We start from the raw sequence: 12567 nt of genomic DNA, 5'->3' as shown, positions 1-12567 counted from the left end.
ATAGGCAAAAAGTGCTTTGCAGTCCCAAGTTAACGCCTATGTCGGTATCCGGATAAAGCTGAAAGCCAAAAACATGTTTAAAGTTGTGCGTCCCATTTTTGGCAATATTTGCAGTGAACTGTGAATAATGTTTAGAGGAAGACTTAAGCGGACATTACACGAAGCAAATATTTGCCGTTTGCTCGTGTATTATCAAAGTATTTGCCTAAATTATTTGTTGAAAAAATTTGCCATCATATTTGCTGAACAAAAAATTTGGCAAATATTCGATTCGTCTAATGTCGTTCTTATTAGTAAGGTTTTTTTTTTCTTTGTGCATACTGAAATTTGGTATGAGCAAACTGCAGTAAATGGATGTGAATGTATCACTTCACCAAAATGTTTTGATTCTACCTGATGATAGCAGTAATCAGTTCACGTGAAACTAATATAATTTTACTCAAGTGAAGGTTTCTTGAACCGTTAAAAAATAATTAAACTAAATTTACAAGTCATGCTTTATTTAACTATTATTTAATTTCTTAATCGAACTCGATAATTTAATTGCAGGGTCAAGTAATACGGTAAATTTAACCTTTAATCGATACATTGATAATTGATCTGGTTTTTCGAAAATGCGACTTGGCATAAATATTTTCAATAAACTCAAAGTCAAAGATTTCTTTCTTTTCCAGCAACGATACGGATTATGGCACGCACATACCACAAAAGATCAAAATAATGGTCGCAGTTGTCCAAATCTTACAAAAAAATATGGCACGCGCAATTAGTTCTTCGATGAAAATCGTCAAATGATGGAGAAACCTTCATGTTTATTAACTGAAATCCCCATACAAAATGCTGCTTTTTTCAAGGTAAATTGGCAAGCATGACCAGGAGGGCAAACTAAAAACACTTCCTTTTATTTGCGATGGGCAATTGTCACTCGGAACAAAATATATTATATTGTAACGGCCCTTATGAACCATAACAAAGAAATTATATTTTCTAGTGGCAGATGAAATATTGCTGGGCAATGGAAACTAAGAGATTTGCTATATTTTCTACGAATTTTATTTTCTGGAAATAATTAGCATCGTCTAATAGCCACGGCATGTAGGGAGAACAACTTTATTCAAAAAAAAACTGGACCGGACAGGTAAAAAGCTTTATTTTCAAATGGTGAAGATTTTGGCGATGCCCATTTTTCAAAATAAAGTTGTTCTACCAAATATATTTGCAAAAAAATGAGCGGAGAGACTTTAATGTCATTCGTAAAAACATAGTTTTAAACAAATATTTGTTATAGTGTAATAGCGTAAAAAAATATATTTTGCGCAAATAAATTACATACCAAATATTGCAAACATTTGCCTCGTCTAATGGTACTTATTACGGGAGTCACTTCACGGTGAAATATATTTCACTCTCGTGTCCACTTCACTTTTTGAGACCTATTTGCGATTCCACCTCTAGTGAGGTGACAAAAATTACTTCCATGAAGTGAGATTGCCAGTAAAGTGAAATTGAGAATAGGACAAGTGAAATGTGGGTGTTTCCCAGCTCAAAAATTTCTTAGTCCTGGAAAATCGATTAGGCTGAAATTTTGTATGAGGACATTTTTCGACAAGAGGAAACTTTTGAGCCCTACCGCTAAATGAAATTCGAAAGTCAATTTTTCCCTTTCGTTCCATTGGCCGCAGCACAAAAATTTGTGAGTCTAAGAGTCGATTTTTCTCAAGAAAGAAAAAGATTGACCTTGTTACTGAAAATATATATCATAAAGATTATCACTAGATCACAATCAATCGATATTTAAATTTCACCGTGAAGTGACTCCCGTAATAAGCACCAGTGTCTGCTTTAGTACCACCTTGATTTTATAACCGCATAAAATTTAATCAAACTATTGTCAGTTAAATCAAACAAAATGAGTTAAAGTTCTATACACACTTTGATATTCTCCCTGAGTGTAAAAAATACGGGGATGCAAAAATATCCGTATCTTGCGATTCCTTCTTTTAGCATAGCATAGCATAAACAGCTGCACAACTTCGTAGTTGGTGCTAGCAACAATACTCTGTTCACGAGAACAAATTACCTTCGTTCCTGAGCGGTAACATGATATTTGGGATCTAATTAAATGTTACTAAACAAAGGTCCGATGTCCCTAGAGAAATGTTACCGCCCTGGCCACGTCCTTGCAACTGTTGGGGAACGGAAAAGGAATGTTAGTCCAACATTTACTTAAGAGAACCGCAGAAAACTCTACGTGCTCTCATAAATGTTATATGAGATGGGAAATTTTAGTAGGAAAGGGAGACCCTGGGTTACATCTGTTAGATGTTGCGGGTCGATAATTGATTATGTTATAGGTATGAATATTTAGAGCTAATAAGAGCTGATGCTGTTGTGATTTACCGACTTTTTAGTTTAAATTGTATTTTATCAGTTGAATTTTTAGATCACTTATATAGCAATTTTATTATTTTATGTTTTGAGGTTAGGGGTGAATGTATACATAGATATTTTTTTTTTGTGTGGACCCCACTGCGACCAGTAGTTGTTTGATCTATTGTGGCATTGTCCGGACGTTTTTGCTGTTTGCACATTTCTGTTTTTTTTTACCATTTTGCAGTGCTACTTATTGAGAAGTAACTTGCTCCGTGTTATAGTGCTTTTCGTCTTCTCCTTCAGACTGAGTAACCTACTACCTTCCTTATCGACCTTAACATATCCTCCTGCAGGCTATCAATCTAAAAGCATATAACGTGCTATAGTCTATGATATTATCGAAGCTTTAGACGAGAGGTTATTAAATCTGGAGAGAAGATTTTGTGGGGAAGAGCCTGGGAATAAACCCATACGTAAAGTCCTTTTTTATGATCGGATGGTTTGGTTCTACTAAGATGCAAACCTATCACCATTCGCTTGTCAAAGTGGACTCTGTAACCTTGCGGCTACTAAGCTCGCCATAGTTTAGTTATACGCTTATTATTATGCACCGATTTAACATAATTGTCATTAGTAGAAAATTAATCTTCAGCCAGCCAAGGGTTTTATCACATCACATATTTCCCGTACATTTAAACTGATAGTCGAATCACAGACAAACAGACGTAGATCTTCGAAGAAAAATCCTGAAAAATCTTCGCCCTTATACGTAACGTTACACTCGTGCACCACCACGTGAGCTTATTGCCTACTAACTTATTTTCGAACGGTTTTTGTCTTTGCTAATGGGTGTGCACGCTTGCTTAAATTAACACCAGCGGCATTACTGACGGTTTTAGGCTTTGATAATGAATGCGCGCGCTTGCTTATAGCGATACTAGCGGCATTATTGCCCACTAAGCCAAATTTCAAAATAATCGTTATTATTCTGGTTGATGAAATCGTCATCGAGTGGCACGTCTGATTGTCTGTGGTCGAGTAATGTCAAATAAGACCCACGCGAACAAAGTACAATGTTCTCCGAAACATAAACCCGAGCCTCTGAGAAAAATTGTTAAGTAACACATTCGTATGAACAAGAAATGCATGCATACAAAACAGATCTGTATGAATCTACCTCTAGACGTCGGTGATCATAGCGAAAAAAAATGCAGCGCCGCCTATATGTCAAAAAACAATTGATTGAGTATATAGTATATCAACACAAACAACTCAAATAGAAAAAAAATCTAAAAAAATAATATCACTTATCTTGCACAAAATCCTCCAAAGACTGCATATTCCGATAGTTTTGTTGTTTGGAACACCAACACTAGTGATTTTAGAAGATTTCACTATTTATTTTCTCGCTAAACACACTTTTAAAGAATAAATTACGGGAAGGTAAAAACGATCACAAACAATCGGCCTTGTTGCCAGTTACCCGCCGTATCTTGCGATTCCTTCTTTTTTCAAGAAACTTATGCACATTAGGGTAAAAGCACCGGTTTTGGCAATAGTAGGTGATGTATGAGAAATATTTGACCTGCTTCGTTCAAAAAATATTTAATTGAATCAGTTCAACGGGGAAATCGGTCGAATTCGCCTGTATTCTGCACTTACATTGAGTTTAAATAATTAAATTATGTTATTTTGTTTGCATATTTTACAACCAAGAAGCTTTTCTAGGCTTCGATTTTGGCCATAGCATTTCTAAACTGGCCACTTGGGGCTCCTATAAATTTTATTTCATAATGGCTGAAACTGGTGTAATGTTCAAAACTGGTGCTTCTTCTTAATCACAATGAATAAATAAAACAAATAATTAATTGAACATTGAAAACTTTTTCGAAATGTGGAGCACCATTATGAGAAACGGATTCATTTACTTGTTTATATTTTACGTTTATTGAAAGAACATTTTATCTTTCAACTCACTATATTATATCCTTTTTTTTTCAAGCTTTCTAACGCCCAAGCTTATGCGCTCTTCTTCATCGAGCGTCGATAGTTACCCCTGCCAAGGCAATTATAATTACCTGAAGAGGTGTTCTTGCTTTTTTCTGGAATTTGACTTGAAAGAATGGTCAATAGGGTGGGGAAAAGTGATCGATTTTCCAGAACCAAGTTTTTTTGGTTCCTTTTGGGGCCCCAAACAACCCTAAACTTACCGAAAGTCGATTGGTTTTGTCTCCGCTTGGCGCATTGCATTTCAAATTTGTACGAAAATTTATATGGGGAAACCTACTTTTTGGCATTTACCTCCTAGAGAGCTCAATAATGCTCTAATAATACACTACAATATGTTGAAGTATAGTATTTTAGATGCCCAACAACTTTGCAGAAGACACTGTAGAGCTAGGATTTCCCTAAGAAGAGCTATAGCTGTTCAAAGTTGAGTATGTCGATTTAAATGCAGAAAATCTTGTTTTCTGCCAACATTACCAATGTACCAACGCCAGTAGGATTCCCATCAGAAGTAACCTGTTGTAACGAGTTATTACACTCAGCTGGATCAAGCAAACTAATTCAGGTCAATATTCTAGGTGTAGGTAAAATCTACAACGTGTTTCAGAGGTAACTTATGATGGAAATCTGACTGACGCCGGTACACTGGCAGTGTTGGCAGAAAAAATGAATTGCAACATAAATTTCGACATAATCAACTTTGAACAGCTCAAGTATTTTTTTGGGACACCCTAGCTCTTTAGTGTCTTCGGCCAAGTTGTTAGGCATCAAAAAACCTTCCAGTTGAAGTCATGAAACCTATGGTTTGGGCTCTTAAGAATGGAAATTGCAAGAAAGTTGGTTTTTCCATACAAATATCCATACAAATTTGAAATGCAATGCGCCAAGCGAAGACAAAACCAATCGACTTCCGATAAATTTAGGATTGTTTGAGGCCTCAAATATAACAAAAAGGAACTTGGTTCTGGCTTTCTGCTATCAAGTTTCGTTTTTTCCATATAACGATTCCCCACCCTAATGGTCAAGTAGTAGTAGTAGTGAGTTGGAACCTGAGAGAGAATAAATCTATGCATGAAAAGTCCTCCGACAGTAAACGGTCTGATTCTACTAAGACTCCAACTCGCTTGTCAAAGCGGACTCTGTAACCTTGAGGCTACTATAGCTACCCTTCTTCTAGCAACATCGATTAGTGATAGTTTAATCGACATCCTGCGAAGCGAAATCATGAGAAAATTTTTAAAACACTTGTTGTTCATCAACTACGAAAACATTGTCCCAAACTGCATATGCATAGGATCTATTCTCGAACCATATGGAAAAGTTTTATAGTTAAAACATTCAAATTTTGTTGTAAAAATGTAATCGAGATTAGGTGTCGGTAAAAATATTCCTCATCTAAATTTTATAAGCCGAATAGCAAACTGTTTAAATTGAAATTGGAACCGGTCTGCCAGTCTGTGATCAACATCGACAGCCTGATCAATGTTTTTTTTTTCCTTTCACCGCCGATTCCTTTCGTTGATTACCTGCTGGTAAACAACTGTTCCGTGTGATTGTTTACAGCATCAACAGGAATGTTGTCGCCTCAGGTGATCTCAAACGCCATACGTGTGTGTGCTTGAGAAAAATCTGTTCGCTGCAGCATTCAGTTCGAACAAATCTTGAAAATAGTTCCTTAACATTTTTCATGCCCTGCAATGTTGTTGTTTTCAATGCTGTTTTTTATGTTGTTTTCTATTTTTGAATAATTTTCATGTTTTCGTGGCCATACAAAACAATCAGAAAATCTTCTACAGGTTTGAAATAAAGTTCTAGTGTTTATGAAGTCTATGTCTTAATTCATTCTGTTCCCGATCAGTCAACAATATCAGAATTATAACAAATCTTGATATTTTGTAACGAACTTTTTGTATCAACTTGTGTTCTAAACTGGGTCTCGTTAATAGTTAAAATATCAAAATTCCTATCAAAATTACTTACTGATTATTACAAATTATAGCAAGTTTTGTAAGAATTTTTGCAAGAGAGCTTCGTAGCCGCAAGGTTACAGAGTCCGCTTTGATAAGCGAGTGGTCGTGGGTTCGAATCATAGTAGAATCAGGCCATTTGGTTGTCGAAGGACTTTAACATGAGTTCATTCTCAGTCTCTCTACTACATACCCTTCCTTCAAGCTGAATTCTATAGTACCCTTGCTGACTTTCATCCTAACAAAAAGTCCCTCTTATAATAAAACTGTTCTGAGTAACGTATAATAGTTCACTTCAGGGAATTGTAATTATGACGCGATTTTGGCTGGAGGAACGAAGTTTCGATAAGACTATAAGTCCTACCTATAATAAACCTGATCAGAGGTGTACCATTGAGTGCCTCTTCCGGGAATTATGATTGTGACGCGGTGTTGGTAGGAGGAACGAGGTTCGATAAGACTCTTTCCTCTTGACAAAATAAGTCCTTCTTATAATAAAACTGATTTCAGAAATATTACCCTCTACTGGGAATTGTTATTGGCGATATTGGCACGAGGAACGAGGTTTCGATAAGACTCCTTCCTCTTGACATAATAAGTTCCTCTTAGAATAAACCTGACCAGAGAGGAGGAATGTTAGGTGTAGTCTCAGTTCAGGGAATTGTAATTTTGGTAGGATAAAAAAGAGGCTCGGCGGTATAGTAGAGCAGTAAGCTTGAAATGAAAGGGTAAACTCTCACACACAAGCACGGATATAAACAAAAAAAGCGTATCATTCACTTCAATAATGATACTGCCAATAATATGAAGTGCGGAGTACAGAAAACACCTGGGCAATATCACAATAGATCAAATTGTCTCTGGTCGTCTAAGTCCACACACAAAAAAAGTTTTTTGCAGAAAATGATAAGAATTAGTTAGAATGTACAATTGTTTGTTAGTTGAATAACAAATTTTGTTATAAACATGCTTTAAAAAACATACTTTTGAACATTCAAGAGTATGATAACAGAACTTGATACAATTCTGTACTTTTTATCATTCTGGCATATCAAGAATATTACAAGCTTTGTTATTTCTATCAAGTTCAGATATATTTGTGTTACCCGTTTGTTATAATCGTTTGATCGGGTTCCCAATGTATTAGGAAAATCATTGATGCAATGGACCATATTAGACCGCGAGTAGTACTTTCAATAAACTTTAAAAACTTTTAGGGTCTTGGAAACTTTTTTGCCAGAACATAAATTTCGAGGCAAATCAGGGGCTGAGCACTTCATCGTTGGGCGTGAAGTTATAATCCTCATTCATCCTTTACTCCACGTCTAACTGTGAATCAGAGTATTTAACCCTGGAAAGATAGTCTGCGTCAATTTGACTTCTCGCTTTCAGCAATATTGCTCATTTTTTTCTAGCAGTGCGTCGGGTTTTTCTCGCTTTTTCTCAATCAATAAAGAAGTATTATAACTAAAATTCGGGTTTGTATTATTAGTCGGTGTGTTAACACCGTAATGACTATCCATCGATAATTTTTGAGGCATGACATACATTTTCAGTTATTCAAAAGTCGGGAGTCAATTTGACCATTATTTAATGTAACTTAATGTTACTTAATGTAACTACAGGGGAGCTAGGGGGGACTATTGACCCCTCTAGGATTTCTGTAGCCCTTCCTAGAGTTGATCATACCATTACTGATTTTGCTTCTCAAAATTGTACAGTTACCACTAGAGCACTGGGAATTTCTAAACAATCATGATTTCTTTCATCGACCACACCAAAACAGTTGTGAATCTACTTCAATAAGGCATCAATTCAATAAAAAAAAATAACTAAGTGATTAGATACGCATTCACCCATTGTGTCCTACTTTTCTATCTCTTCCCTATTTGTTTAGATTTCATCAACAAACAGCTGTCAAAATCCAGCATTTTCCCGAATCACTAAAAATTTTGTTCTCTTGATTGCAATTGGAAGAATCGCCGATTTCGGTAAGTGATTTCAACTCTGGACTTCGGTTCATGTTACCACAAATTAAATAATTCCCAGGAATGAAAAAGAATGAGAACATTAGAGCAGATATTCGGATTTTTTCGACTTTCTCCAGCGCTGCAGTGCTGGATCCCACGAGCAATACAAAAAAGTAAAAAAAGCTAGCTCCACCATTTTTGCATAAAAAATTAAAATGTTTTCTTAATAATGCCAATAAATGTGACGCATAAATATCCTTTTATGCACACTAAAATATGATTATTATTTCAGGGTTGAAGATGATAACGTCAGTATCAAGCTAAACCTTAACCGAGTGTAAGGTAATCAATACTTTATTTCATACTATTCCAAGACGAAAATCAATTGACAACGGGTCTGTGATTATATCTCAAACCCTGATAACACCTGTCGAGTGTGTTCTCTCTCTGTCTTTTCTCTCTCTCTCTCTCCTTCTCTAGAAGGTATTAGAAAACCGTAATAAATTCAACCTCAATTCAAAAGTCTAGTGTACAAAAAACCTTGATATTTATCATGACAACCACGCCAGAGCTCCACATTCACAAAGCATTGAAAAAAATACTATTTCGCGTAATCATTTCGATACGAGCAGTTCCATTTTCCTTTTATTTCTTTCTAATATTGTCGTCAAACCACGATGCACAATTTCGCTATCAAAAGAGTTTGACTATGAGTTGCTTTCCCGCCGGTTCCTATCAAATGAAACTGATGACTGTTTCAATTGACGAAATGGCTGACGCAAAGCATGACTTTTTCCTGTCCCTCAGCGTTGTATTTGAGGTTAATACCGCATCAAGAGTAATTTCACACTTCTACACATAATCTGTTGCTAAAATATGTCGTTTTATATAAGCTCGAACTAATATTATTCATAAATTAACGCTCTAAAAACCTAAAATGGTCAAATATCATCCAGTGTTGGTATTTCCTGAATGCGACGTATGCCGAAGATCCTAGACATCATTTGTAAACCTAAGATGGTAGCTTCCGGTTGCCTAATATGGCTAAACCCTATTTATTATGAGACTCATCACCAGACATCATCACTTACTTACTCCCTATTATTTACTCACTTACTTACTTACTTACTTACTTACTTTCTTACTTACTTACTTACTTACTTACTTACTTACTTACTTACTTACTTACTTACTTACTTACTTACTTACTTACTTACTTACTTACTTACTTACTTACTTACTTACTTACTTACTTACTTACTTACTTACTTACTTACTTACTTACTTACTTACTTACTTCCTCATTAATTACTTTCGTGGTGAAACATCCCTCAGGATTTCATCTGCATCACAATGTCACGCCAACGTACTCGGTTTATGGCAACTTTTCTACAGTTTCTTGAGCGACTTATATATCCGAGATCTTGTTCAACTTGGTCAAACCACCTAGTTCGTTGTCCGCCTTTACGTCTTGTACCGGCTGGATTCAAGACGAACACCATTTTTGCGGGGTCATATTTTTTTTTAAATTTCGCTTATTTTCCGTCGGTCTAGTGCTGCCACTTTTCGTTGGGCCAATTACCGACGCCTGGGGAGGCGACTCCACCCAGGACCTTAACTCACGACCCGTTGATTAACGGACTGGCACTAACGCTTTACTTCCTCATGCGATGGAAGGCGTGGTCTTAGAGATTTTCGCCTCAAAAAATCTCCCGGTGTCGGCTAAGATTGAATCTAGACCAGTTAGGTTGGTTGTGAGTGGATCACGCCACCTCACAACCATCGACACCTATGTTGGCGTTGAGACTTGAATCCAGGCCTTCAGCGTGGTTGGCGGAGATATTACAAACTACGCTAGGCCCCTCGCTTTTGCGGGATTATTGTCCGGCATTCTTACAACATGTCCCGCCCATTGTACCCTTACAGCTTTAGCGACTTTCGCGTGGTATTTGAGGTTAATACCGCATCAAGAGTAATTTCACACTTCTACACATAATCTGTTGCTAAAATATGTCGTTTTATATAAGCTCGAACTAATATTATTCATAAATTAACGCTCTAAAAACCTAAAATGGTCAAATATCCTCCAGTGTTGGTATTTCCTGAATGCGACGTATGCCGAAGATCCTAGACATCATTTGTAAACCTAAGATGGTAGCTTCCGGTTGCCTAATATGGCTAAACCCTATTTATTATGAGACTCATCTCCAGACATCATCACTTCCTTACTTACTTACTTACTTACTTACTTACTTACTTACTTACTTACTTACTTACTTACTTACTTACTTACTTACTTACTTACTTACTTACTTACTTACTTACTTACTTACTTACTTACTTACTTACTTACTTACTTACTTACTTACTTACTTACTTACTTACTTACTTACTTACTTACTTACTTACTTACTTACTTACTTACTTACTTACTTACTTACTTACTTACTTACTTACTTACTTACTTACTTACTTACTTACTTACTTACTTACTTACTTACTTACTTACTTACTTACTTACTTACTTACTTACTTACTTACTTACTTACTTACTTACTTACTTACTTACTTACTTACTTACTTACTTACTTACTTACTTACTTACTTACTTACTTACTTACTTACTTACTTACTTACTTACTTACTTACTTACTTACTTACTTACTTACTTACTTACTTACTTACTTACTTACTTACTTACTTACTTACTTACTTACTTACTTACTTACTTACTTACTTCCTCATTAATTACTTTCGTGGTGAAACATCCCTCAGGATTTCATCTGCATCACAATGTCACGCCAACGCACTCGGTTTATGGCAACTTTTCTACAGTTTCTTGAGCGACTTATATATCCGAGATCTTGTTCCACTTGATCAAACCACCTAGTTCGTTGTCCGCCTTTACGTCTTGTACCGGCCGGATTCAAGACGAACACCATTTTTGCGGGGTCATATTTTTTTTTAAATTTCGCTTATTTTCCGTCGGTCTAGTGCCGCCACTTTTCGTTGGGCCAATTACCGACGCCTGGGGAGGCGACTCCACCCAGGACCTTAACTCACGACCCGTTGATTAACGGACTGGCACTAACGCTTTACTTCCTCATGCGATGGAAGGCGTGGTCTTAGAGATTTTCGCCTCAAAAAATCTCCCGGTGTCGGCTAAGATTGAATCTAGACCAGTTAGGTTGGTTGTGAGTGGATCACGCCACCTCACAACCATCGACACCTATGTCGGCGTTGAGACTTGAATCCAGGCCTTCAGCGTGGTTGGCGGAGATATTACAAACTACGCTAGGCCCCTCGCTTTTGCGGGATTATTGTCCGGCATTCTTACAACATGTCCCGCTCATTGTACCCTTGCAGCTTTAGCGACTTTCGCGATCCTGGGTTCGCCATAGAGTCGCACCAGCCCGTGATTCATTCTTCGCCTCCAAACACCATCCTCACATACTTCACCGAAGGTCCTAAGCACCCGTCGTTCGAAAACGGCTAGTGCTTGCAAGTCCTTCTCGAGTATTGTCCATGTCTCGTATCTGTAGAGGACTACCGGTCGTATGAGCAGCTGGTTTGACAGACCTCAACGTCTTGTGGAGTCCGTAGTAGGCACTATTTCCAGCTACAATACATCTGCGAATTTCTCAGCTCAGCTGTTGTCTGATGTTACCAATGATCCGAGATACACAAGCTCGTCAACCCCCTCGAACTCATTTTCGTCGATCACTGCGCTACTGCCTATGTGAGCCCTATTGCGCTGGATTCCCCCTGCTAGCAGATAGTTGGTCTTCGACGTATTCACTTTCAATCCAACCTTTTCTGCTTCACGTTCCAGTTCGGTGTACTGTTCAGCAACCGCGTGGAACGTCCTACCGACAAGGCCTACGTTGTCAGAGAAGTAGAAGGACTGGCTGGAATTAATTGAAAATCGCGCCCCGCATGTTAAAGGCAGCACGTATCACCTTCAAGCGCAATGTTGAACAGGAGACAGGAAAGACCGTCGCCTTGTCGAATTCCCTTGCGTGTTTCAAGCACAAAGCCACGGGGACCACAGCTCTACACGCTCGGTAGTGTTGTAAACCCCCCGAAATCGATGAATAAGTGGTGCGTGGGAACTTAATATTCGCGACACTTTTTGAGGATCTGCCGCCGCATAAATATTTGGTCCGGTGTAGATCGTCCATCGACAAAGCGGCCTGGTAACTTTCCACAGCGGCGAGACACGACTTAAGATGATCTGGGAGTGCGCTTTG

This window comes from Wyeomyia smithii, chromosome 2 (genome assembly GCF_029784165.1).
Source record: "Wyeomyia smithii strain HCP4-BCI-WySm-NY-G18 chromosome 2, ASM2978416v1, whole genome shotgun sequence".
NCBI lineage: Eukaryota > Metazoa > Arthropoda > Insecta > Diptera > Culicidae > Wyeomyia > Wyeomyia smithii.
The sequence above is the reverse complement of the archived record's forward strand: the minus strand, read 5'-3'. Positions refer to the sequence as shown.